Below are 25,159 nucleotides of genomic sequence, written 5' to 3' on the forward strand. Positions count from 1 at the left end.
TCCAATCTGGTCTACTGGACAGCTTTGGAAAATGTGAAGGAAGGGATAGATTTTGGACTTTTTAATGTAATTTTGGGAGTTTTACAGCTTTTCCTTTTCATAAAGTCTTCCCTCATTTCCATTCATAATACACCACAGTAACAGAAGAAACAATTCAGTGACAGAACCTGCCACTTTATTCACTACTATAGAAATTTCTGGGTTGTTTTAATATATTAATCTTTTTTTATATAGTACTTTAAAAAGAAAACATTTTCTGTGAAAAAAGTTGCTCTTTTTAAAATTACAGGTCAGCCTGGGAAGTGAGCTACAAGAAATCTTACAGTTTACAGATTTATTTCTTACATTTTAAGTCCAAAGAGTCATGAAGACAAGATTTCTTTCATTTTTGTAATACTAAGATATTTCAGTTAAACATCTTTACACTGACAGAAAGGGGAGCTTCACTGGTCTGGCCCACTCAAGACTAATGTGGGCAGTAAGTGGCCCACAGTATAAAATGAGTTTGTTATCCAAGCTCTAATCAGTGCACGGTCAAGAAAATAAATGCTCTCTATAGTATAACACATATTTATCCTGTGACCCCTGTGGTGGGTCTCAACCCTTATGTTGGTAACCGCTGCAGTAGCAGAGCAGCACCTGAGCCGCAGATGTGTTTGTCATGAAAAGGCACTTTAAGCACTAAATATTTGATGATGTGAAGTGAAAGCAAGGCACTCTGCGTTCAGCACACATTAGTCAAACTACCAAGACAGCCGAGCAAAACTATTTCCAACTCAGCCCTCTGCTTTATCCCAGACAGCTTCTCCTGGCATCGTTTCGTCCCTGCGATATTCCTGTTACATTATCCGGCAGCTAACTTAGACACGGAAAGTGTGTCAGTGCTTTTATTGTCTCATCACATTCAAGTTGGCCACAGAAACAGGCCACCTCTGCTGCTGGGAGGAAACCCCGAGGGACTGCACTCCTTTCTACAGTGCACGCTCTTTCTCCTCATCTCGTTTCCACTTAATCTCTCTCCTTTAGATACACATCTTCTCTCATATTCCTCTCTGGAAGCAGACGTGGGAGCCTGTAATGTTTTAAAGAAGCTCTCAGGCAAACTTCTCAGTATGCTAGGTGAATGGAAGCAAGCTCAGTGTTACTGCAACTGATATAAAAGCAGCAAGTTATCAACTGAGACTCATCACCAAGCTAATCTATCACTAAGAGGATGACCTACAGTAATACATATGTTTAGAACATAAATGAAAAGACACAGAAAATAAAAGCATCTGGCAGTATTCCAGCACAGACGTGCACGAACACAAGAGCTCAGATCTCTCTTAATGACTCACCAGCTCCACGGAGCAGATTAAGCAGCATCAAATATGGGACTGCTTATACAAAAATAAAAAAATATGTAAATCCTGCAGAAAGCCACAGCAGGAAAACAGAAGCAGCGCTGCGCTGACGGTGCACAAGGTCGCAGCAGTCCCACAGCGCTTCACTCTTACATAATCAGATCCGCACCAGCTAAGCGGAATAATTCCTGCTGGATTGAGCCGTCATCCCACGCACAGAAGAGGGCGCACATGACAAAAAGGGGGGCGTCAAAGAAGGAATTTAAACCAAATCAAAGCATCTTCTGTCATAGAAAGACTGTGAGAAACACTCATGCACAACAAAAGTGATTCCAGGGCAACAGCAGCTATTCCAAAGAATTTCCTATAATAATAAGAGGATTATTAAAAACTTACAGTGCTGCATTCACGGAACGATCAACAGGCGTCATCCACACAAGTGCACTTCAAATGAATGAAACACAGACAGCCTTCATCTTCTGAATCGTCCTTCAACTCATACCGGCTCTGACAGGAAATGATGCTTCCCTCCAGGTTGCAACAGAGAGCCAAACACGAGACGCCAGTGTGTGTGTGTGTGTGTGTGTGTGTGTGTGTGTGTGTGTGTGTGTGTGTGTGTGGGAGAGAGAGAGAACCAGCCAGTGTTTATGGGCGTGCACACACGTGAGCAAAGTTAAGGAGGAGCAGTTCAGCTGGATTGTATTTCAATTTTCTACATCATGTCCCCCCGCCCGCCCTCCCTCCCTCCCTGCGTTACTTTCTCTCCTCCCATCACTTGCATTCCCTGCTCGCTCTGTCTCATCCATTCATCTCCCTCCTTCCTCTCTGTCTGAAGTAAATGCTGCTTCACTGCAGCGCGGTGAGCAAGAAAGCGCAGCATCCGGAGCATGTGAGCGAGCACTGGCTGACGCCTGGTTACCTAACAAATGGGAAAAAAGGGACAGCACTTAAGGGTCTCCGTCACAGCCAATAGAGATGAAGCCACAGGGATCTTTCTGCGTGCGAGTGTGCGTGCGTGCAGGCTGCTGACTCACTGTACATGCAGAGACTGAAAATGAGCACAAGGAAAAGTCACACACTGTATATGAAGAGAGGGAGGAGAGATGACAGAGAGTAAACATTGCAGAGAGAAAGGAAGTACGGTGAGACGTGTGCTTCAAATGTGGACACAAAGGACACACTGCCTCTCCAGTTTAAGAGACAGAAATAGAGAAAGGTGATAAAACGCTGAGGTGAAACGCATTTTCTGCCTGTTTTTTCTCACTGCACTGCAGCTCTGTCGCAGCTCTTTGGTCACTGCTTTCTGCATACGCAAGAATGGATGACTTAAACAATGACACAAAGCTTTAACCTTCAGACAACCTCAAACACCGACCACTCTGTGGACATCATCTGGGGGGTTTTCCACCAAGAAAACCGGAGGCGATTTGAGTATTTGGTTAGTAAGAGGAGAGATTTAAAGGCCTAATGGGGGGTGACTCCAGCAGGTCCGTCATCGTACTCTCTGAAAACTGTTCAGTGGTTAGAGAGTGAGACAGAGAGAAACCACCAGCTTTCCAATTAGTGGATGGCCTGCTCTACCTCCAGTCCATCACAGGTCCAACACACAGAGCACATTTAGAATCACCAATTAATTCATCCATCAGTCTTGTCTCTAGACTGTGGGAGGAAGCTGGAGTACCTGGACCGATAGCAGTCATTTTGCTTCCTTGGCACTAACAATTCCGAGGGATACTATGTTGAATACACATGAAAAAAAAAACTGGCTGCAAGTATGATGTTACATGATACTTGCAGCAGCACCCCCCCCCCCTTCAGTTCTTAAATTTTCTTATTTCAGTTCCACGTCAAACAGAGTTGTGTCGATGGAGTTTTTTTCACAGAGTTAAGCATGCCTGGCAGCTCCACAGCTGTTCCAGTGATCTCATCTCAGCCTCTGCCAAACTCAGTGAGCTCAGTCAATCAGAGGACGCAGAACAAGAAAACATAATGCGGGAAAAAGAATGAAATGCTGTGTGGGTGCACACCAGTGACAACAATCAGTCTCTAAAGCTTCATCTTAGATTCAGCACTATGAAGGATAAGGCCGTGTGATCTTATATGTTCTGTTCTGACTTGCAGCTCAGTGGCACTCGGACCCAAACCGGTTCCTTTATTTCTGGCATTAGATTCATTACTAGTATTCATTCTTTATCGATACTGAAGTTTATAAAGTTTGGTTGTTTCTGTGTTTAGTGTTTTACTCGTTGACTGTACTTAGCTGCTGTATGGATTTGCTGCCCTTCTTGGCCAGGACACTGTTGTAAAGGAGATTTTTAATCTCAACACTTTATTTTCTACTGGCTACAAAGATACATTTACTAAATCAGTCTTCGGCCGAATGGACAGTATGTTATATGGCAAATTTTTTTGCTGAATTTGGCATAATTTCTATTAAAGAAAATTTTACAATATTACCACACATGTCATTTAAAGAAATCCAGGCATATAATAATAAAAAGAGTTCTCCACGATCCTAGCAGTGTTTAAAATCTATTCACTGAGTGGTTATAGAGGCTGCCTTCAATTTGAATAATGCAAATCACAGCCAGAGAACATGCCTTAAATAGTTTGCTTTTGCTTCCTTAAAGGCACAGGCTGAAATCAAACCTGTCTCTTAAATGCTCAAACTGATGATGTATTTTTGATGCTCTTTTAAGACACATGCAGTTTAACAGGTCACATGGTTTACTATTTTTAATAATCCATGTAAATCTCTGCAATGATGCCTTTAAACACACTGTGCAAACTGAAAAACTGCAGCATTACATTGCTAAGATTTAAGGAAGGCAACATCAGGTTACATCAGGCCCGACTTGGAGCCAACACACAGGAGTAAATATGTCAGATAACCTGTTTAAGCTGCTGTAACGTTCACGCCAACACCATTATCCCTCACAAACAAATAGCAGCAAAGCAACTCAAACTCAAAAACATTTCAAACTTCTACAGGAGAGATTAATAGAGAAAATAAAGTTGTAGTTTTCAACCATTTCCACTCACTCACCATGACGAAGTAGAAACACACACTGTTTACTGCATTTTACTTTATAAGCTGCTTTCTGTGTTACCCTGCCGTCTAACCCGCAGTTCTTTCCAGAGCACCGACTCGAGCTGTTTCCACCGCTTCTCTCGGTTTCTAAACACACAAAACGCTGCACAGTGACGACACTGCACAGGCTGACTGATCGCTTTCAAATTGCAAACAACAAGTGTGAAGACAAGAAACATGGTTTCTCGATTTTCAGTAAGTATGACCACAGTGTTTTTGGTTTGACGCACTTCACCTGCCCATTACTGAACTATTAATGTCATTTTTATGATGGAAAAGTTTGTCAGGTCCAAGAGTCCGGTCACAGGTGGGTTCACTGTTGTGTCAGCTGGTTATGAAATCGACTGGGGGGAAAAAAAGAGTCCACAGAGCTACTTTACTTCTCCTTTATCCAAGATCAGTAAATTGAAGTAAATTTGGAGTTCAACACTCGTAAAAAGAAGACACATTTTGAAAGAGGTTGTGTGAATTCAAACTTGGTTAATACTCAGTGTGATGTTAGGTGCAAGATAAGCCATGACACAGTCAGCATATCAAGCACATTTCTCTGCATTACGTACAAGTCAGGAAAAAAAAAAAGGAAGCGAGTCCAGCTCTGTCTGATGTGGTTCAGAGGTGGGCCTGCTATCGCTTTCCAAGCTTTTATGCTATATGGTAATATATAGAGTTGTGCAGGGATTTCACTGAATTCTGGAAATGTTAAATGTGATTTGCACTGAGTGTTTCTTCTTCACTCTCTGTGTGTTTTCTACATTTAATTATTAGTTATTATTAATCTCTGTCTCTCTTCCACAGCATGTCTTTGCCCCGTCTTCCTGTCCTCACCTCAGCCGGTCGAAGCACATGGCCTCCCTGAGCCTGATTCTGCCGAAGGTTTCTTCCTGTTAAAAGGGAGTTTTTCCTTCCCACTGTCACCAAAGTGCTTGCCTAATGTGCTTGCCTCACAGGGGGTTGCCAAATTGTTGGGGTTTTCTCAGTATTATTGCAGGATCTTTACCTTCAGTATAAAGCAGCTTGAGATGAATGTTGTTGTGATTTAATGTAAATTAAATCGAAGTGAATTGAATTGAAAGGTCATCAGGATTCATTTTGTGGAAAAGCATGAATGTTTCTGTAACTTTTTCCACGCATGTCCTGCAGCTGTGAACTTTTCTAGTCATTACCCAGCAACACTAACTAGTACAAAGTCTCTGTGTTGATGTGATTTGAAACAGCACTGAAGCATGCTGTGTGCCGCATATGAGAAAAGGTTTCTTTGGACAATGATTCTCCTGACTCTGTCTGAAGTTCATGTGTGAAAACAGCTTATGTGTGTGAAGACTTCCAGCCATTCAGACCCTATTATAGAAAAGTACCAAAGCAAAGGTCACTGGTCTTGCTCGAGTTATTTGAAGCAAACGATCTATAGCCCTTTTCATTACAGATCGCTCGACGCAGTTTTTACGATCCCAGGTACTTTTTTTTTTTATCTACTCGGTCGAGACTCCAGGATGCTTCTTCACATCCAGTTAGCAGTGGGGATTCCCAGACAGATATGAAATGGTGTTACTCGTCAACTCAGGTGACCCTGATGGCTCAGATGTGACCTCAACAGCTATACTTTATGTAAAAAATACCATCAGATTCAATGAGTTGTGGAGGTAAATAAGAAAATAACATTTCCCATCACTTCAAGCCTTCATGTTTTTATGAGCGAAGCTACTTGCCTCCCAGCAAGTATAAAGTGATTTTATGTTCTGTTTTTTCTGACGTACACTGATGATATTTTGCCATTAATGCAAAAGACACTGAGTTTATGAGCAAAAATGCACCATGCTAAGGCTTCACATTTACTGCACAAGCATGACAGAGATGTGTAAGTACAGAAAAGGCTGTCCTTGCTTGTGTGTCTGCCATCCATCCATTCTGGGGACATGTGGGATGACTTTAAATTTCAAAGAGACATTTAAATGCTGGCTCATTAAAGTCGAACAAGCACAAAAAAAAAAAGACCTGGCAGTTTGGACTGACTGCAGAATGACATCATCCCATTTATCATGGCCTGCATGACCGTAATGACTACTTATAGTAAAGTGACAAATGGCCTCCCACTTAGCTGCCTGGCAACTGTCTTCATTATGCCTGAAATCACTATGATCACGTTCAGGAGCAGACAACATGGACAAAGCCTAAGCTGACTGTGCTGCCTATAAAGTACGGACTCCACGTTTGATTATTATACCTTTACTGTTTATGTGCTCAACTTTGTTCCCTCTCTTCCACTTATTGTATTTTAAGCCATGTTTGCATGCAAAGCCCGGAGGCTCCGTTTGCTCCGTTTCAGAGGAATTTGGGGCTTTCCGTGCTTTTAATGCTGAAAAGGGTGGCATAAGCCCCACCACGAATTATGAAAACTCTCTCATGTTTTCACCCATAATCCAAAGCATCCACTGGGGGCAGGATGATGAGAGATTACAGAGGCAAACGCACGTCTTCAGGGTGAATGTCCTCTTATCCAGTTCCACATCCACCAACGCCACCACAAATTTGAAAACACAGACGGTTAAAGTTTCTAAACCTTCCGTTTGGGCAGATTAAAGACATTTTTCAGCGTGGGCAAAGTGTCATTTGGAGAATTGTGGATTAATTCTTTTGAGAATTAAGTTTAAGTTTGTTTTTTGGCTGATCCAACTTGGATTATTTTAAGAAAACGGAGCTCTGAATAAAGAAGGAAACTCCGTGTCACTGCGTCACTCTGCTGTATATCTGCCAACCACGCACTCTGGGGGCACGAGATAAGACAATGCTCTGTGTGTCAGAGTGTGCGTGCTAACGGCTGACCTCAAATAAGGCTTACAGATGTGGAAGGGCATGGCCGCTACAAACTGTCCATGGTGCACATCTGTCAGGGAGAGCTCAGTGACGCTTGACTCAATGTGCAGACAAAACACTCTCCCTCAGTGAATGAGTGACAAGACAAAAGAGAAAGCTGGTTTTTGGTTTGGTTGATCTTTAATCCTCAGAGTTTGTACTGATCACACTTTGTACTTTCAGTAAAATGAGTTTGTAAATTTGCAAGATATGATTTTTTTGTGAGAATACATCTTTCACATTCACTGATACTGTGTAAAGTATAAAAACATGTGGTAGGTCCTTTGTTTCCTTGGCTGTTAGTTACACATCTGAGACCTCTGAGAAAAACTTGGAGTTTCATGAATAACCTTAACTTCCTCCTCGGCACAGAGTACAACGTAAACATGTCGCACCTGCAGCTTCTAAAGTCAAATCAGCATCAGCCAGTGAGCATTGTAAACAGGAAGCAGCAGGAAATGAACAGATGTGCCATTACAGCACGTCTGCCCGAAGTAAATAACAGGTATTTCTCCACGTGAACACCTGAGACCACAAGACGTGCAGCAGGAACCTGTATTTCTTGTATCAGCAGATTTCCAGTGTGACAGCCTGAAGTTACAGCAGCATCTTTTTAATCATCTCTTTCCTGTTACAGATGCCAAACAACTTTTCAGTGCTGTGCGCTGGACTGTTCGAACACAGCACTGTTATAGCTTCTGCCTTTAATTAATCATAAATCTTTCCTTCCTCTTGTTACCCGCTCTTTCCAGCCCTCCTACCCACATTCAGAACATCCCACTTACTTCAACTCCATGGCTGCTCTCCTCTTCTGTTCTCTCTCTTCACTGAGGCGGAAAACAAACGCTGCTCTTCGTCACCTAATTCTCCACATGTATGATATGCTGTATTATGTCCAGGAGGCAGTGACAAGAAGGCATGTGAGAGGCCTGAGCTGCTACAATAATCCAAACAGACTGACAGGAGGCCAACGGGTGAGCGGAGACGGAGGGGGAGGACAGTACAGTGGTGTAGAGGAAGACAACAGACCAATCACAGGAGCTAGGGAGGCTGAAGAAGGCTGGGCTTAAAGCCTGTGCTGCTCTTTAACCCCCAGTGAGGGCAGAAGCTCAACTAGCATGGAGCAGAGACAGATAAGGAGTGACAGAGGACGGGGCTGCTGACAGAAACAGACACAATCAAATGTGCCAGCAGTGGCCAAAGGATTTCATTATTTGCAGAGTCCAAATGCTGTCCCAGGTGCAAATGATTATAAGAAAACTCCCTAAATGACACAAAAGTAATTAAAGCTAGTAATTTTTACATTAAGATGTTAGTGCGAAGGCACAGGACACCACTCCCACCTTTTTACGAGGAGTTTCATCCTGATTTGAGGTAAAGGTGCTACAAGTTGCACTAGAAAAACTATCAAAGCAAAAATGTCTGCACAGAGTAGTTTAACTAGATAAACTAAGAGTTAAAACAAACTGCAGGCAGATCCAAAACTCACTGATCCAAACGTTAAAGAGCAACAGCCAACCAAAGTCATAGTAATTGAAACAAGATGGTCCCAGAAAGCCATAATAACTGTAACAGTCCTCTAAGTGATGACCACAGTGCAATCATATGCTGAACACTACGGTTCAAAGAGCAGAAATGCAGTTATTAATCAGCGGTGCGTTGGTATCTGTTTGCCTCCAGATGAGGCAAAGTTGGAAGATAAGTTCAACATGAAGCAGACGTTATGTGTGCAGTCATTCCTCCAGCGAAAAAGAACCTAAAACCTCCAAAATGACCATGAAATTCATGCTCACGGATGTAAACTTACGACCACAGCTGTACATATGAGGCTCTAAAATTCCTTTTCAGTTTTCCATTCAGCACCATGAATCTTAATATGCAGGCTTATTTTTTAGTATAAACGGCTCAACTGTGTTTTAATGTGATCTTACTGATTGTTTTTCTTTCGCGTTTCCAAAAACACGATAATAAAATGAGCATCCTGTTCTGACGCTTGCAGCCAAGAGGGCAGCCTTCCTCTTATTGTTTGCACATCTTTCACGTTTATACCTTGGCAGAGACACATTAGCTGTTCCACCATAACAAAAAAATCACTCATGATGCGTTATCGGGCTGTATACACCCACACCCACACTTTCCTACAGACAGGAAGACACTCTCACATAACACAGACATGTAGCTCCCCCCAGAGTGGTTCCTATTTCTTGAAAGCTTTAATCTTATTGGCAGGCAAAAACAAATGTTTGTGGTAATTATCCAAATGCATCTGCTTCCCCCCGACTCCCACTTAAATGGATTAATGATTACTTAAGCATAGAAAATGACGTTATACAGTAACAGGAGCACTGTGATTCAATCCTCTTTCAGATTTATTTCACTGTGTCACACAGAGTAACAGGAAACCACCAGCTGAATATGTGAAAGAAGAAGAAGAAATGCGATGTAACTACTGATCTTTTAATCTGTAATGGCTCGTTGCATTGTATGCTAAATCTAACAAATGAGTTCCTTGAGACATGCTTCAGTATTTTCTCCTAAATACTGACTAAATACTGTTTACTCAACCTGAACAATAAAGAAAAGTGAAAGAACAATTTAAGATGATTATTACTTGCTATGAATAACCCATTTTGATTGATTAATGTTTTGTCTTCATTGCTCTCCAGAAAGGTAAATAACCGTAAAACTGCTAATTAGTTTAAGCAGACCATCTCTAAGCTCACGTGTTTATTTTGGTTATTAGGCTGGTTCAGGTTCCTCTTACATTGCAGTCTCCTCCCTTCCTTTCAACCTCCACTCACATCTTGCATCAGGTGACCTCCATAGGTCACATGACAGGGTGGGAAACTGCATTACTTGATAAGAAAGACGTATGATGTCATCACTATTGTACTGTACCCTGTATTGTGACTGACAATACCCTTGACACAAAAAATATATATGTTTGCAGCCTTAATGCTCATAATAGTACAAATGGCTCTCTGTGCAAATATGTTCAAAGATAGTAAGTGAAAGGTTTTCACAGCACATATAACTACAATGTGTGTTGCCTTTAACTTGTAGCATTACATCAGAGCTCCTCATTATTTGGAGATGACCAAAAGATAATGTCACCTCTTGCATGCTAGATCAGAAATAGATCAGAAGGATTTTTATGACTGATACAGATACCGATATTTGGTGATTTAAAAATTCCATATGTATGGAATCTGGAGAACCTGTTTATAACACATAAACAGATTCTCCAATCATTTGGTACGTGTAATTATTTATTTACTTATTCCCACTCCGCTTGAATCTGCTCGGATTAGCTGTTAGTTGTTGTGCGCGGAAAATTGCAGAGTGCCCCCTGGTGGACACACCATGCAACATCAGCACTAATAGTAGGCTCACCAACACACTTCATGCACATAATCTACAATGTGTTTGTTTGCTCTTTCAAAAACGATGTCACTCAGAAGTCCTTCGTTCTCCTGTTGATTTGCAGTCACAGAAATGATTCAGATGCACTCAGAGCTACTACAGAGTAAAGAGTGACTAAGCTGGTTGTTGTTCTAGCTTAATCACTTAGCTTTAACCACACAGACTCTGAGCTCTGGCAGAGCTCAAAGCGCTGGGTCCATTGATCCTGAGGGGTGACAATGTCACAGTGCAACAGTGCAGAACAGCAAGCCTTCGGGGTTTTAGTCACTGTACGAGAAAAACATCAATACTAACACCACCAGCCGACATGTAATGGAAAAATATGTCAGTCGATATCGGGGTTATTTGCGGACTGATACTGTAACAAAGCTACATTTGCCTTAATGAGCGTCTATGTTGCAAATGATCTTAAAATTTTTTATATATTTATGGCTAAACAGTAGGGGTGCAACGATACTCGTATCGATATTGAACCGTTCGATACAGTGCTTTCGGTTCGGTACGCATATGTATGAACAATACAAAATTTTTAATTTATTTTATCAACTTTCCTTCTGACGATGCTGTCTGTGTTGAGCGCTCAATGGATCTGCGCTCGACAGTGCAGCCTAGGCGGAGTAGTCGAACGCAGATTCACTGAGGGCAGGGAAAGCTAGCGACACAGAAGTTAAGCTCTCCTTGCAACATGGCAAATTGAACCTCCCCCACCCTCATTCAGATCTGGCGTTTGGAATTATTTTGGTTTTCATGTGACGTATGACCCTGAAGGTAAGCGCGTCATGGACTAAAGTAAAACAGTATGTTGGATGTGCCACGCAATGCTCAATTACATCGTTAACTGAGTTTTGCAGTGTTGTGGCGTTAACGTCATTTCAACGAGATTAACGCTGACAGCACTAGTGGGAACACAACGAATATGACTGCACATTTACACCGACATCATCCTAGTGCAAAGACAAGTGGAAGCAGACAAAAACAACAAGCACGCTACTAACTTTACCCGAGTCATTTAGACAGCCGTGAGCACATGATTCTCCTTATGGGGACCTGATATATTTAATATGCTGCTGAGAATATAGCCCAGAAGAAGCGGATAGTATAGCTTTTATTTTGGAAAGAGCCATTTCTCTGTAATAAACTCTCTTTTCCAAAGATGAGTGACTCCTCAATCAGATACAGGGCTCGCAAAATCGCTAGCCCGACGTCCCGGGGCTAGCGATTTTTCCAGTTGGGCTACCAAAATCTATCTCTGCCCTGCCCGTCGGCCTGTCGTAGGAAGGAAATATATATGTGAATGCTTTTGCATTCTTTCAGAAATGTAGCTGGGTAATTATGTCATTGGCATCGGTGAGCCACTGTCAATATGTGACATATTGAAATCGCGTTTGAATTTGCGCTTGTTTTTTGCTTTCACTTTGCAATCGCGCGAACTGTGTATAGAGAGCGACAGCACTGATTGGTGACTGATGATAATTTGCGCACCAATTCCTCTGACATCGTCTTATTAATCGTTAGCTTACTATGCAAACATGACAAGTGAAATCTCCCGCAGCTTAAACATGTGAGAGGTTGATCGCGCAGAGAATCGCTGAGCTTATGTGAGTGCGTGTGTAAAAGCAGCAGGATATATATTTTAGTTCTGCTGAGCCAAATAAGACAGGTCAGGGTGAAGAAGTGACAGCCAAAGAAAAGCTTACCACAAAACGGAGAAGTTATGACAAATCAGACTATAAGGCAAAAAGAAAGTGCAGCTTTATGGTTTCATGGACAAAAGAATTTCTGTGGCTGCAATATGACGAGCTAAATAACCAGGGCTGCACATAAGTGGTCCGCAGGTGCGCATTCGCTGTCAAAATAAAAAACGCGCACAAGATAAGAAGTTGCAACGCGTGTTTGCGTACATAAGATTTTCAGGAGGAGGACAGACATTTGTTTAGAACTCTTAAAGATGTCGAAGAAGCTCCTTTAAGCAATTACTGTGATGTTCCTCCACCTCCAAAGAAATGTCAGGAGTCCGAACCACAAAAGAAGCACGTATTCTCGGAAAAGTAGTTGCAGGAGGTGAGCTGGCTTCAAACAAATGATGAACGCACAGAAATGTGGTGTGAATGTGCCGTGAAAATTTAATAAATGACAAATTAAAAAGGCATGAACATTTTTTTTGTATCGAAAAAATATCGAACCGTGACACCAAAGTATCGAACTGAACCGTGAATTTTGTGTATCGTTGCACCCCTACTAAACAGATGTTTTGTTATGTAACTTGCTATTAGGTTTGTGCTACTTTATTGCTTATTCATAGTTTTTTTTCTCTCACATGTATTCTCATATTCAAACTTTGTATATTTAAAAACAGTAAGTAATTTCTTTGACGTGGATGAGAATGAGGGATGGATTTGAGGGAAAATAAGTGTTTTGCAACTGCTGACACTACACACTGCGTATCAAGACAACGTACCTCAACTATTCTTTAAGTATCACGAGTGATTAAACACATTTATTGACAAAATGCATTCTACATTTCACTAAAGACTGTTCACTGTGTAGACAAACTATTCAATGTAAATGTAATCTGAAGGACTTTCTTTTAAGGACTCCAGTTTAGCTCCCAGGGTGAGCAGGGAGCGATACGTTGGCCAGGGTTTGACTCTGACCTGCGGCCCTTTGCTGCACTCTCTGCTTTCCTTTCCACTCTTTACTTCACTATCCAATAAAAGCAAAAACAACATTTTAAACTGTCGTTTCATACAGAAACAGTAAGTGTTGCACTGATCGGAGTCAGGATTCTGTGCACAGAGTGGGAATTTTTTGAGGATTACGGTAACTCGATGCAGAGTTAGAGGTGTTTCGGATTTGTGTTATTCCCTGTTTTATCTTTTTAAGATTGTTGCTTGGACGTGCTGCCTTTACCCCCAAAAGTTATTTCATGGACATATGTGGGTTCCTTCATCACTACTTCGTCATTAAGAGGAATTGAGAAGTAGTGAGACTCCTAGGGTGGCTTTTGCATTTTGAAGGTGCAAAACAGAAACATGTGGCCAGAAGGTCTAGGCCAGGGGTGGAGAACTCCAGGCCTCAAGGACCAGTGTCCTGCAGGTTTTAGATATCACCATGGGTCAACACATCTGAATCAAACAATTAGTTCATTAGCAGGCCTCTGGAGAACATTGAGACATGTTGAGGATGTAATTGCCCATATAAATCAACTGTGTTGGATCAAGTACACATCTAAAACCTGCAGGACACTGGCCCTTGAGGCCTGGAGTTCCCCCAACCCTGGTTTAGGCTGTAAAAAATCAAAATCAAAATAACAAACCAATCAGGCTAAGAGCAGAAACACTAGCAGTGAAAACATTTAAATCAAATCTTGGGGGGAAAACAACAAAAGAAAAAATAGACAGAGATGAGCTTGGAAACAAAGACTCCTGGACATCTATGGAAGACAAGAATGGTGGATGACCACACATCCATTAAAATGAAGAAACCTCTATATGGTTAGACACATAATAATCCCATAAAGAGAAGAATTCACAACAATAATCACAGAGGTTTCAACAAACTATTCATCAGACTTAAGAACACAAAGCCCAGATGACACGATTCATTTCCCAGTTTACCTTTTCTGGACAGATGAGACTAATGTCAGCTTCAATCAAAACGATGAGGTAGGCTCGGAACAGCTCACGATCAGGTGGGATGTGATGGATGGGCACGTGTGGCGTCCGGTGCCACTTAGTCACATGATGGGAAAAAGAAGCTTGAAGATGAATTCCTTCTTTCCAAAACACTCACGTTTCCCGATTAGCACGAGGATGATGCTCCACTGCAGCGGTGGCAGAACTGTGCAGCCCTTACCACACCACTTTCTACTTTTTGTTCCCACAACCATTTACTGCATTGAAGCATCTCTGATGTCACAACAGAAAGAACAGCCCGCCATAGGAAAACTACTGCTTGGACATCAAAGACTCTCTCGCACAGAGCCAGGATAAGAGAGAGGAGTGGACAGGCTTATGTAATCACACATTAATCCATGACAATGACATGAATGTGGCTTGCTGATGAGCCATTGAGACAATCCACTGTGAATAATGATGGCAATGTCGTAGAAACTCCCAAAATGAATGTAAAACCCCAGCAATGTAACAGACTTCTCTGGTCACATTTGATCAAAGGATTCATTTGGTATTCAATTCAAGTTTCTTATATCTGTAAACTGACTGCAGAGGGAGAGCACAAGTCCAAGGGTCACTTATTAGTATGTTTAATTTCTAAAATCAACACACAGTGTATAAACTGTTCAACTAGGTGTACATGGTGTCAAAATGTCAATTCAAGATTTAATTATTTCATTTATTCCCTGAAAAATTACTGTTACTGTTTTTATTTAAATAAATCACTAACTCAACCGAATCTGCAGAAATGCTCTCATCTCAGTGTTTTTAATGACTCCTGCTAAAATCAGATGACTTCTGAATGAATCCGACGGTCAGACACGTTTCACTGCAGAAATAACAGCAGCAGAGAATCAGGTGCAGTGCGGCGACTCACGCCAGACTCTGCGCTGTGACAACTCAACTTTAAGATCAAGCCTGAAGTTTAAACTGAAAATACTCACAGAGAACTACACGTGCAGACAACACACGCGCTGAAAACGCCAAACAAAATCCCACAGTGCCTCGCAACTCATGCGATCCTTCCTCCCCAGCGCTCACCACGAGCGCATCAGTGGTTCATTCAAGTTTTCGCAGATTGAAGATGCGGACGTAGGCTCGCTGTTGTCCCGCTGCAGACCTGCGCTCTTACTAAACCAGCAACTGGACATCTGCACTTTATATGATTGGATTCATTTTAACACAGAGATGTGAATCCTCTAAAGCTTTGACTGCGTTAAGCCAAATCCTAAAGCACACACACAGCTGATGTTTACCACTTACCTAAAGGCAGACTTATCCGCGAAAACTGAGGATGTTTCAAGCAGTTATCGTCATCTGCTGGGATTGTCCCGTTTAAGCTCCCTCTGTCCCGTCCCGTGTGCTGCTCTGCGCTCACTCTACAGCTGAACCGAGAGCCACTTCAACTCACTTCCACTTCACTTATTAAAGGGATCCGCCGACAATAAAGGGCAACAGCAGCCGGAGGCAGTCTGAACTCATCAATTTTGCATTCACGTGTAAAAATAACCGATTGTCAAAGAGTTATTTCTATTTCTGCTTCAGTGTTTGGTACTTCTGTGGATCACTATTTGTAGTATTTCTTGTTTTATCACTTGGGAATCGGGCCTAATATTTCTACCACAATACATTTAAAAGAAAAGTAGGCTTCTGCATGTTGTTAATTTGTTTCTACATAATTTAAACACACACACACACGCACACACACACACACACACACAAATAAAAAATCATTATTGTCGGTGCCAAAAGTTGCATGAAGACATTGACTGACTGGGGTTTTAGGGTTGTAAGAAATACCAGTGGTTATAGTTTAGTATAACGTTAAGAAGCACGGGTAAGCTAAAAGCTAACGTAGTTTTGTCGTATGCCAAAAACAACAACCTCCTTACACTCTTACTGAGGCAAAAATCTCACATTTAGTAATTTAATATTTAAAGTAACTACCAAATAAATGAAATGAGTAAAACAAAGGACAGTCAGCCGAAAAATTAAACAAACAAACCAACTTTAAGTCGTCAGCCGTCCATCAACTGCTAGCTAACACCTGTATTTATTATTCTAGCCTCTTTACAATATAAAGCCTTTGAGTCAGCTGTTGTCATTTGGCACTATATAGATAATTTTTAATTGAATATTGATCCATCTATTTATTTATTCATTCATTCAACTTTACAGGTGACCCTAATTTATTTATTCACCAGATAATAAATAAGTGACAAGCACTGGAGCTAAAATATGGAGTGTCATAAACTGCATTTCCTCTAGCGGCCACTTGAGGCTAAATCCATTAGTGAGTCAATCCTATTTTAAAACTTTACAAAATAAAAAACAAACAAAAAAGTTTACACTGATACAAAATGTGATTTTGGTCTCTGTGGGTAGCTTCAGAAGTCTGCAGAGAAGTGAAGTGAATTTTTTACTAACTGGATTTGATTTGGAGCTGGGTATGCAAACACAGACAGCTGTAGGATAGTTTTCCATGTGAGGAGAACTGTAAGTGGACTTCTTCACAGTGTTTGTGCTGCTGGAGCCATTTGAAGCATTTGTTATAGAATTATCTGACTCATGTCAGGGCTTTGTGTGCGCTACAGACCGGCCGCAAAGTGTGATTAAGTTTAAGGAGTAAACTTCTGGTATTAGACTACTCTAAGCGTGGTACTGAGGGCCTAGAGTGCCAAACTGAATTCTATTTAATTCATTCATTTCGGCCAACTAGGCCCTCCATAAGTAACTAGCTATGTGTGTCTGTGCATGGCACCTCTGCAGGTCATGGATGTAGCTTGCTAATTATGCTTGCGAGCTCCTGCTCTCCTTCAAATGTTGTCACGTCTGCTCTCGGCAAAGGGCCATTGTTGAGGTTTCGAAATGCAGAGTCCAAAACCAGCAGGTGATATAACAATAGATATGTTCATGTTAGCTGTCATTTTGTTTTAAATTAGGCTAAGATAGCTTAAACTAAGCTGTCTGTGGGCTAATATTTAACTACACTGTGGTTAACTGTCTAGAGTTTTCCCAGCTCTTCACACAATAAGGATAGGCTTGAGCCATGAACAGGACAAGGATTTAAGAAATCTAACGGATGGATTTATATTGGATGTATTTTTTTAATCCAATCAATCAATCAATAGATAAGATTTTTATTAATTTTTTTAATTGAGTTAAAAAGAATGTAAGCTGGTCGTACAATTCCAGCTTCTAGTAGGACTGATGGGTGTCCCAGAGCCAGTTGTAATTGTGGTTTCCTGTCAAGCCCCTCCCTTTTTTATGCAGGAGCCTGTTGCATGGCAACTCTACATTATGCAGCCGCCCATGAAAGACTCTTTTCAGATGAAATAGAAAGAAAGAATCGAGTTATTTGCATTCCTTCTCCATTAATGATTGTGTTTGATGCAGGAACAGGCTGCGTAACGTTTATTGTCTGGTGTGCGTCAGAGGTGGGGGAAGGGTGTCGCATCTGAAGGCCTCACTACTATTTTAGAAAACTCAGGCAGTGTGTGTGTGTGTGTGTGTGTGTGTGTGTGTGTGTGTGTGTGTGCCACAGTCAAAGGGCAGCTGTTTAGCATGCGATGCACAATCACAGGCTCAGTGCAAAGATTTCTGTTTCTTCTCCGCATCCCACCTCTGCTTCCTCACAGCTAAAGCGGTACAGTGACAGCCTAAAAAGAGTTTTAATAAAGGCTGAAGAGGAACCAGAACACAAAAGCACACCAGTGCATGTAAAATTTCACATTCAGAGTACGCGAGCAAAAGCTCAGAAGCATCAGCAGTAACCAGCATTTATTTTTAAATTAATTCTTATTTACTTAAATCTACACAAAAAGTACACAAAAGTAAAATAAAGGTGTTAAATGCACATACTGGACTGAAAAAGTCTAATATTAATCTTTAAAGTAAATATTAAGGCGCTGAGACGGCCATACGAACATCAAATATTTACAAAAAGTCCAATTTCTGTGGCCATGCTCTGGCAGAGTGCTTTTTAGTTTTAGGCCAGACTGGAGTTTTACCATTTGACCATAATTTCATATCACACCGGTCCCAGCTGCCCGCACCTGCTGCTGTTATTAGCTCAGTGGAGCATGGCCGGATTAGCAGAGGGCTCTGTGAATGGCTGCTGAATAATTGAACAACTTCTTTTGTCTCATTCATGCTGTTTGTTGGAACACATGATTGGGACATTACAAATGTCCAGCCTGAGGCTTTAATTTGGCCATCATTGCAAGTTATTGCAGGCAAATGTACACTGAAGTTACTGCACAGTTACCAGGCAATCTACTGATACTGACAAAACGTACAGTAAGACTAAAGAGCAGCAAAATGTTTGTGGTGTAGTAAAACCAAAAGCTTGAAACAGAATACATACACTCACCTATGTTAGGTACCTGTTCAACTGCTTGTTTACGCAAATATCTAATCAGACAATCACAGGGCAGCACCTAGACATGGTAAAGACAACCTGCTGAGGTTCAAACCGAGCCGCAGAAGGGGCAAAAAAGGTGATTTAAGTTGCTTTGAATGTGGCACGGTTGTTCACGTCAGATGAGCTGGTCTGCTGAGATTTTCCCAACTGTCATCTCCAAAGCATATCCACTCAGTCGTCATTCTCTGGGCATAAATGCCTTGTTGATGTAAGAGTTTAGAGAAGGATAGCCAGACTGTGTCAAGTGACTAAGAAGGCACAGCTACAGCAGCAGAAGGCCACACCGAGTGCCACTCCTGTCAGCTAGGAGCAGGAAACTGAGGCTACAATTCACACCAGAAAAGCGCTTTTTACCAGCTGCTAATCATTTAAACACCACAGCCCACCTGAGTATTGTTGCTAAACATGTCCATACGATCCAGCCAACACGTCTGCAGCAGCTGTGTGATGCTGCAGACATCTTGCACCTTGTTGAATTTATGCCACAAAAGGGAACCCAGTAATATGGAACTGTACCTAAAAAAGTGTCTGGTGAGTGTAAAAGTCTGCAATTTAGAGACTAAAGGAGAATTTAAAAAAATGAGTGACTCAGGTAACATGGTGTGAATATCACGTTGGTTCATAAACACAAAGACAAAGATAGTCTTGTCTTATTGCAGCACATCATTTGAAAAGCGCTGAGTAAACTAGCATGGGGGAGATGTTTTATATCATCCATCCATCCATCCATCTTCATCCGCTTTATCTGGGGCCGGGTCGCGGGGGCAGCAGCCTAAGCAAAGAGGCCCAGACCTCCCTCTCCCCAGCCACCTCCTCCAGCTTATCCGGGGGAATACCAAGGCGTTCCCAGGCCAGCCGAGAGATATAATCTCTCCAGCGTGTCCTGGGTCTGCCCCGGGGCCTCCTCCCGGTGGGACATGCCTGGAACACCTCACCCAGGAGGCGCCCAGGGGGCATCCTGGTCAGATGCCCGAACCACCTCAGCTGGCTCCTTTCGATGTGGAGCAGCAGCTGCTCTACTCTGAGCCCCTCCCGGATGGCCGAACTTCTCACCCTATCTCTAAGGGAGAGGCCAGCCACCCTTCGGAGGAAGCTCATTTCTGCCGCTTGTATCCGCGATCTCGTTCTTTCGGTCACTACCCACAGCTCGTGGCCATAGGTGAGGATAGGGACGTAGATCGACCGGTAAATTGAGAGCTTCGCTTTTACACTCAGCTCCCTCTTCACCACGACGGACCAGTGCAGCGTCTGCATTACTGCAGCTGCAGCCCCAATCCGTCTGTCGATCTCCGGCTCCCTTCTCCCATCACTCGCGAACAAGACCCCGAGATACTTGAACTCCTCCACTTGGGGCAGGAACTCATCCCCGACCCGGAGTGGGCACTCCATCCTTTTCCGGCTGAGAACCATGACCTCAGATTTGGAGGTGCTGATCCTCATTCCCGCTGCTTCACACTCGGCTGCGAACCGTTCCAGTGCGAGCTGGAGGCCCTCACCCGATGAAGCCAACAGAACCACATCATCTGCAAAAATCAGAGATGAGATTCTGAGGCCACCAAAGCGAAAGCCCTCCGCCACTTGGCTGCGCCTAGAAATCCTCCTCCTTGAATCGCTACCTTATCGTGGTGGAGGGGTTTGTGTGTCTCAGGGATCCCAGGGGCTATGTTGTCTGGGGGCTTTTGCCCCCTGGTAGGGTCTCCCATGGCAAATTTGCCCTGGGTGAGGGACCAGACAAAGAGCGATTCAGAAGACCCTTATGAAAAGGATACCGAGGGAACAGTTTACCCTGCCCGGGATAGGGTTACCGGGGCCCCGCCCTGGAGCCAGGCCCGGGGAGGGTGCCCGAGGGCGAGCGTCTGGTGGCCGGGCCTTAGTCCATGGGGCCCGGCCGGGCACAGCCCGAAGAGGAGACATGGGCCCATCCTCCCGCAGGCCCACCACCCGCAGGAGGCGCCATAGGGATCGGGTGCATTGTGTGCCGGGTGGCGGCCAGGAGTGGAGGCCCTGGCGGACTGACCCCCGGCTGCCAAGACTGTTTTATATCAGTGAATGAAAAACAGTCTCACCTCATGTTTCTGTTCCGGTCTTCTCTCCGGAGCACTTCCTCTCTGTGCTGTGAGGTCAGTTCAGGGGCTTGACTTTCACCACATCTTCATGTAATGAAGATCTGAAGACAGAAGAAAGCCCCACTCAGATCAGCTCTTGACTGTCACTCGCTCTGTTACCGACTTACTTTTAACCCACTGGTTGTATTTATAAGGTCATTGATTGCTTCACTTCTTTTTTTCACAAATCTGAGCAGTTGCATCCAAACCGGCTGCTAATCTGTGTGCTGTAATCACAGGTAATCCCTGAGTATGAGTGTGTGAGTATGAAACTCCTAGCATGTTGTTTGTGGGCTGTAGACAGCATTTACAGGCACACGCTTGTTTAAAGGTCACAGTGATGGAGGGAGACTAATAAGCAGTGACAGCATGTCCTTTAAAGTGATACGGAGTAAGGTCATCACCAGGGCAGCGTAGTAAAGCTCTGACTCTAATAACACATGACGTTAAAAAAGTAAACTATCAAACCACAGATGACCCTGCATCAGCCCCAAATTCCAAAAAGAGTCGCAGCTAAAGGGGATTTTCATTTTACAGCTTCATTTGTGGCTTTTGATGCTTAACATCAGAGAAAACTAAATGCAAATATTAAGACTTCATGTTAACTTCTCAGCTGCTGCAGTAAATATTCAGATTGCAGAGGTTACAGAGGTTGCGACTCACTCCTGTACGGGACCACGCCTGTTGTGTCTGATCCCAGGTGTCTGCTTCATGACGTTAATATAAAGGAGACTGTTTATTTGCTGTTCTTCTATCCACCAAACAACCCTTCCAAACCCAGGGATGATTACAGCTTTCTCTGACTAACCAGGCTAACCTTCAGCAGGGAGAAGACTTTTACTACCTGCAGCAGTGAGAGTAAAGAGCTGGCTCTTCAGGTGTCGCCCTGAGCTGTAGGATAAGGAGGGATTGAGAGGAGCATAATCCCTCGCACATGGCTAAAGCGCCTTTGATCTGGAGATAAACGTGCCAAGTCACGAGCTGCTTGACATCTCATGCTTTGTAGTGCTTCCTCTGGAAGAGATGCAGCCCAGTGTTGAACCTGCACCACTCACTGCACCAGTTGACCACAGAAAGCCTTACATAATAGTTTCTGTTATGGTCCTGGCAGATCTGAGGTTTTCTCCTTTTTCCTCCCTCTGTTGTCTCTCTTCTGTCTGTTGTAGCTCTCTCTCACTCTCGGGTGGAGTAACGGGCTGGCGTTTTCTCGCTTGCCTGACTGCAGGTGGAGTTTCTTTCTCTGAGGCTTTCTCCACCACACCCATTCTGCACTGGATCATTGACTCATGCTATTTGGGCGACCGTGGCTCAGGGGGTTGGGAAGCGTATCTATAATCGGAAGGTCGCCGGGTCGATCCCCGGGCTCTCTGTCCTGGTCGTTGTGTCCTTGGGCAAGACACTTTACCCTACTGGTGATGGCCAGAGGGGCCGATGGCGCGACATGGCAGCCTCGCTTCTGTCAGTCTGCCCCAGGGCAGCTGTGGCTACAACCGTAGCTTGCCTCCACCAGTGTGTGAATGTGAGAGTGAATGAATAGTGGCATTGTAAAGCGCTTTGGGTGCCTTGAAAAGCGCTATATAAATCCAATCCATTATTATTATTATTAAGGACCAACTCAGGCTGCTGCTCTCTATCAGGTTATTGTTGGTGTTGTCATCAACCTGGCTCTCTTGTTTGTTCTCTAAAGTGATAACACTAAGTTTAAAAGATACTTCCAGCCTTTTCCCTGGATCTCCCTGGAATCCCGTCTGCCTGCCAGCTTCCCCTCGTGCACCTGTTTAACACTCAGACAAGTACAGTCTCAAACCATCAATGTAAAATCTCATCATACTCACCTTGGAGGCTCCTCCTTTCCTCTGTCCTCCTGCCAGAAACTTCATTCCCATGTTTAAAAGAATAAAATCAGTAAAACTTCTATCATATCAATATATTTAAGTAGTGCTTTATAATATGGCCTGTGACTTAGGGTACAGTTGCCTTATTATTTATGCAATTCCAACCAATTTTATCAAAAATTAGCACATAATTATAATTTATCTACAAATCCTTGTGGATACACTAGAATAACGGAGTACCGATTCAACTTTTTACAAGGAAAAACAAATAAATCTACTGTAAGTAATCTTTGGCTTTTTACATTTTATTTTCTTTTATATTTGCTTCCATCATAGACATTTCACAGTTCAATTGTCTTCCTGTATTACATATAAAAATGCAGTTTACTACTGTTTAGTTATTTCTTTTCTTTCTTTTTAAATTTTCTACACAAAAGCCACTTCATAATACCCCTGCTCCTCAAAGTATTGCATATTTACAGTAAATACAGTAAAATGAGGAAATGCTTTTTTGTGCACTACGTAAAATTACTTACAGTATAATTTGTGTCTTCTTTCCTGTAAAATCTTCAGTTATCACACCCTTATTCTAATCAAACTACCAGTCAGTTCAAGTAAAACACATTGAAATTCTATTCAGTTCAAGGGCAAACGCCCTCTTAGTCACAGGTCGTATTATTATTAACCAAATCTAACATTGCACATTAATGTTTGTGGGTTTTTTATTTGACTGTTGTAGGCGTGTGATGTGTTTTCCAGTGTTTACGTGACTGACAACATTCACCCATTCATGCAGTCTATCCCAGCTGTCACAGAGCGAGAGGCGGGGTAAACCCTGTACAAGTCACCAGTCTGCTGCAGGGCTTGACTGAGACCAGTCTTACCATTTATCTATCGATGGGCGACCATATCAACGACTCCTGAAGAGATGAAACATGTCTGAGCTGTAACTGTATCCTCAAAGAGTAGAAAAATCACTATCAATGTATCAAATCCTTGTTGATTTCATTAAGCAGTTAAATGGTATCTAAAACAGAAGACAGGATCAGTGATTTTAGAAAATGAACTCATGTCTATGTGCAATGGAGAATTTTCAGACTGTCAAGTTCACCTCGCTGAATAAAAAACTCCACATTATCCTGCTCTGTCTCCGTGTAATCTTTTAGATATGTCACATGATGATGTGCCATTTATCGTATGCAAACAATAGTCTGACTGTATTCTGTGATCGTGGCAGATAGATAGCTTATCTCTATGAATACTGATAGGCTTACAGCCCCTCTCTGTAAAAAAACATGCAGAACGCTGTCTGTGCTGTTGTTTTTTTATCTCCTCATGATGCTGCATTATGCTTCTATTATCTGCTGTCTGTCTGCATGTTAGGATGGATGACTCATTTACAGTAGACCTGTGTGTGCTGCATTTTATGGTAATAATGGTAATATATACATACATATATATATACACACACACGTCTACATTTTACAGAGTGAAACTGGGTAAACTTGAGGGATGGGACACGCTTCCTTTGCTATGAGGTCTACATGTGCCTGCAGAACAGGGATAGAGGAGGGTTTTCCAGGCTTTCCTTCTTGAATGGAGCAATGATCTTACATTTAATGTCAGCTGTAGCACAAGAAGAGCGACCAGTCAGTGTGCAGACAGCTTTCCAGTGTTCCAACATTGTGTGACGCATTTCAGGTCAGCGTAAATCATTTATTCCATCCATCTGACATGGTGATGGGCACCTAACTGAAGAGCGGGAATCCCTTGGGAGACAATCGCCAAAAATGATTAATGTCAGCTCGAAAAGTTTGTTGAAGTCATCACGAGGCTGAGCAGATTCCACCTTGTGGGTGTCCAAGTGACAGTCAGGTTTGTTTGGTGTCCTTACTGCGACCTTGAGCTATCTTTTTTTAGGAAATTGGAATCAGAAAAACATGATTATTGATTTTTTTACTATGTTGCTGTGTACAATCATTCAAAAACAAAAAAGTCCTGGCATTAAACCAACGGGTATGTAACAGCAAACCCTCTAAAATCTCTGAAGAGGAACTGAAAAGCCAGAAAACATTCTGAAAGCTGAACTTGTCCTTTCAGGTTAACCCTGTGGCATCACCATGGCACCTCTGAGGTCTTCCTGAGTATCTATAACATCATCTGTATGAATATTAAGGAGACACTACAGAAGGGCTTAAATCAAAATCATTATGGATGTACAGAGTAGATAAGTGTACTGTCAAACAACTGAGTCCTTGATGGTTTTATCATTATCATTCATGCATTTGTCAAAGATTCTTTTAGGTGATGTACACAAACCTCAAAAAAAGATTCTTCCACACAGTGAATACACTTCTAGACCTGCTGTGTTAACATCCTGGCTTTAATTTTACAGGAAGAGAGACAATTCTCAGA

General features: G+C 42.6%; 1 protein-coding gene across 6 annotated transcripts in view; it reads right to left on the minus strand.

The window, feature by feature from the left end:
* Positions 1 to 15,741, minus strand: part of LOC146572351 (tripartite motif-containing protein 2) — a 29,142-nt gene extending 13,401 nt beyond the window's left edge. For 2 of the 6 annotated variants that reach the window (XM_085276402.1, XM_085276396.1), the window contains exon 1: positions 8,070 to 8,245. The gene's annotated coding sequence lies outside the window, so the exon portion shown is untranslated. Of the gene's footprint in view, positions 1 to 1,337; positions 1,421 to 1,739; positions 2,054 to 4,389; positions 4,491 to 8,069; positions 8,246 to 15,644 lie in introns of those variants that run through there. The other 4 variants (XM_085276398.1, XM_085276400.1, XM_085276397.1 and 1 more) reach the window with 4 other exon arrangements.
* Positions 15,742 to 25,159: the final 9,418 nt, after the last annotated feature.

Source organism: Mchenga conophoros, linkage group LG6 (assembly GCF_057382185.1).
Source record: "Mchenga conophoros isolate Kocher_MC1m ecotype Shallow Benthic linkage group LG6, M_conophoros_male_GT1.1, whole genome shotgun sequence".
NCBI lineage: Eukaryota > Metazoa > Chordata > Actinopteri > Cichliformes > Cichlidae > Mchenga > Mchenga conophoros.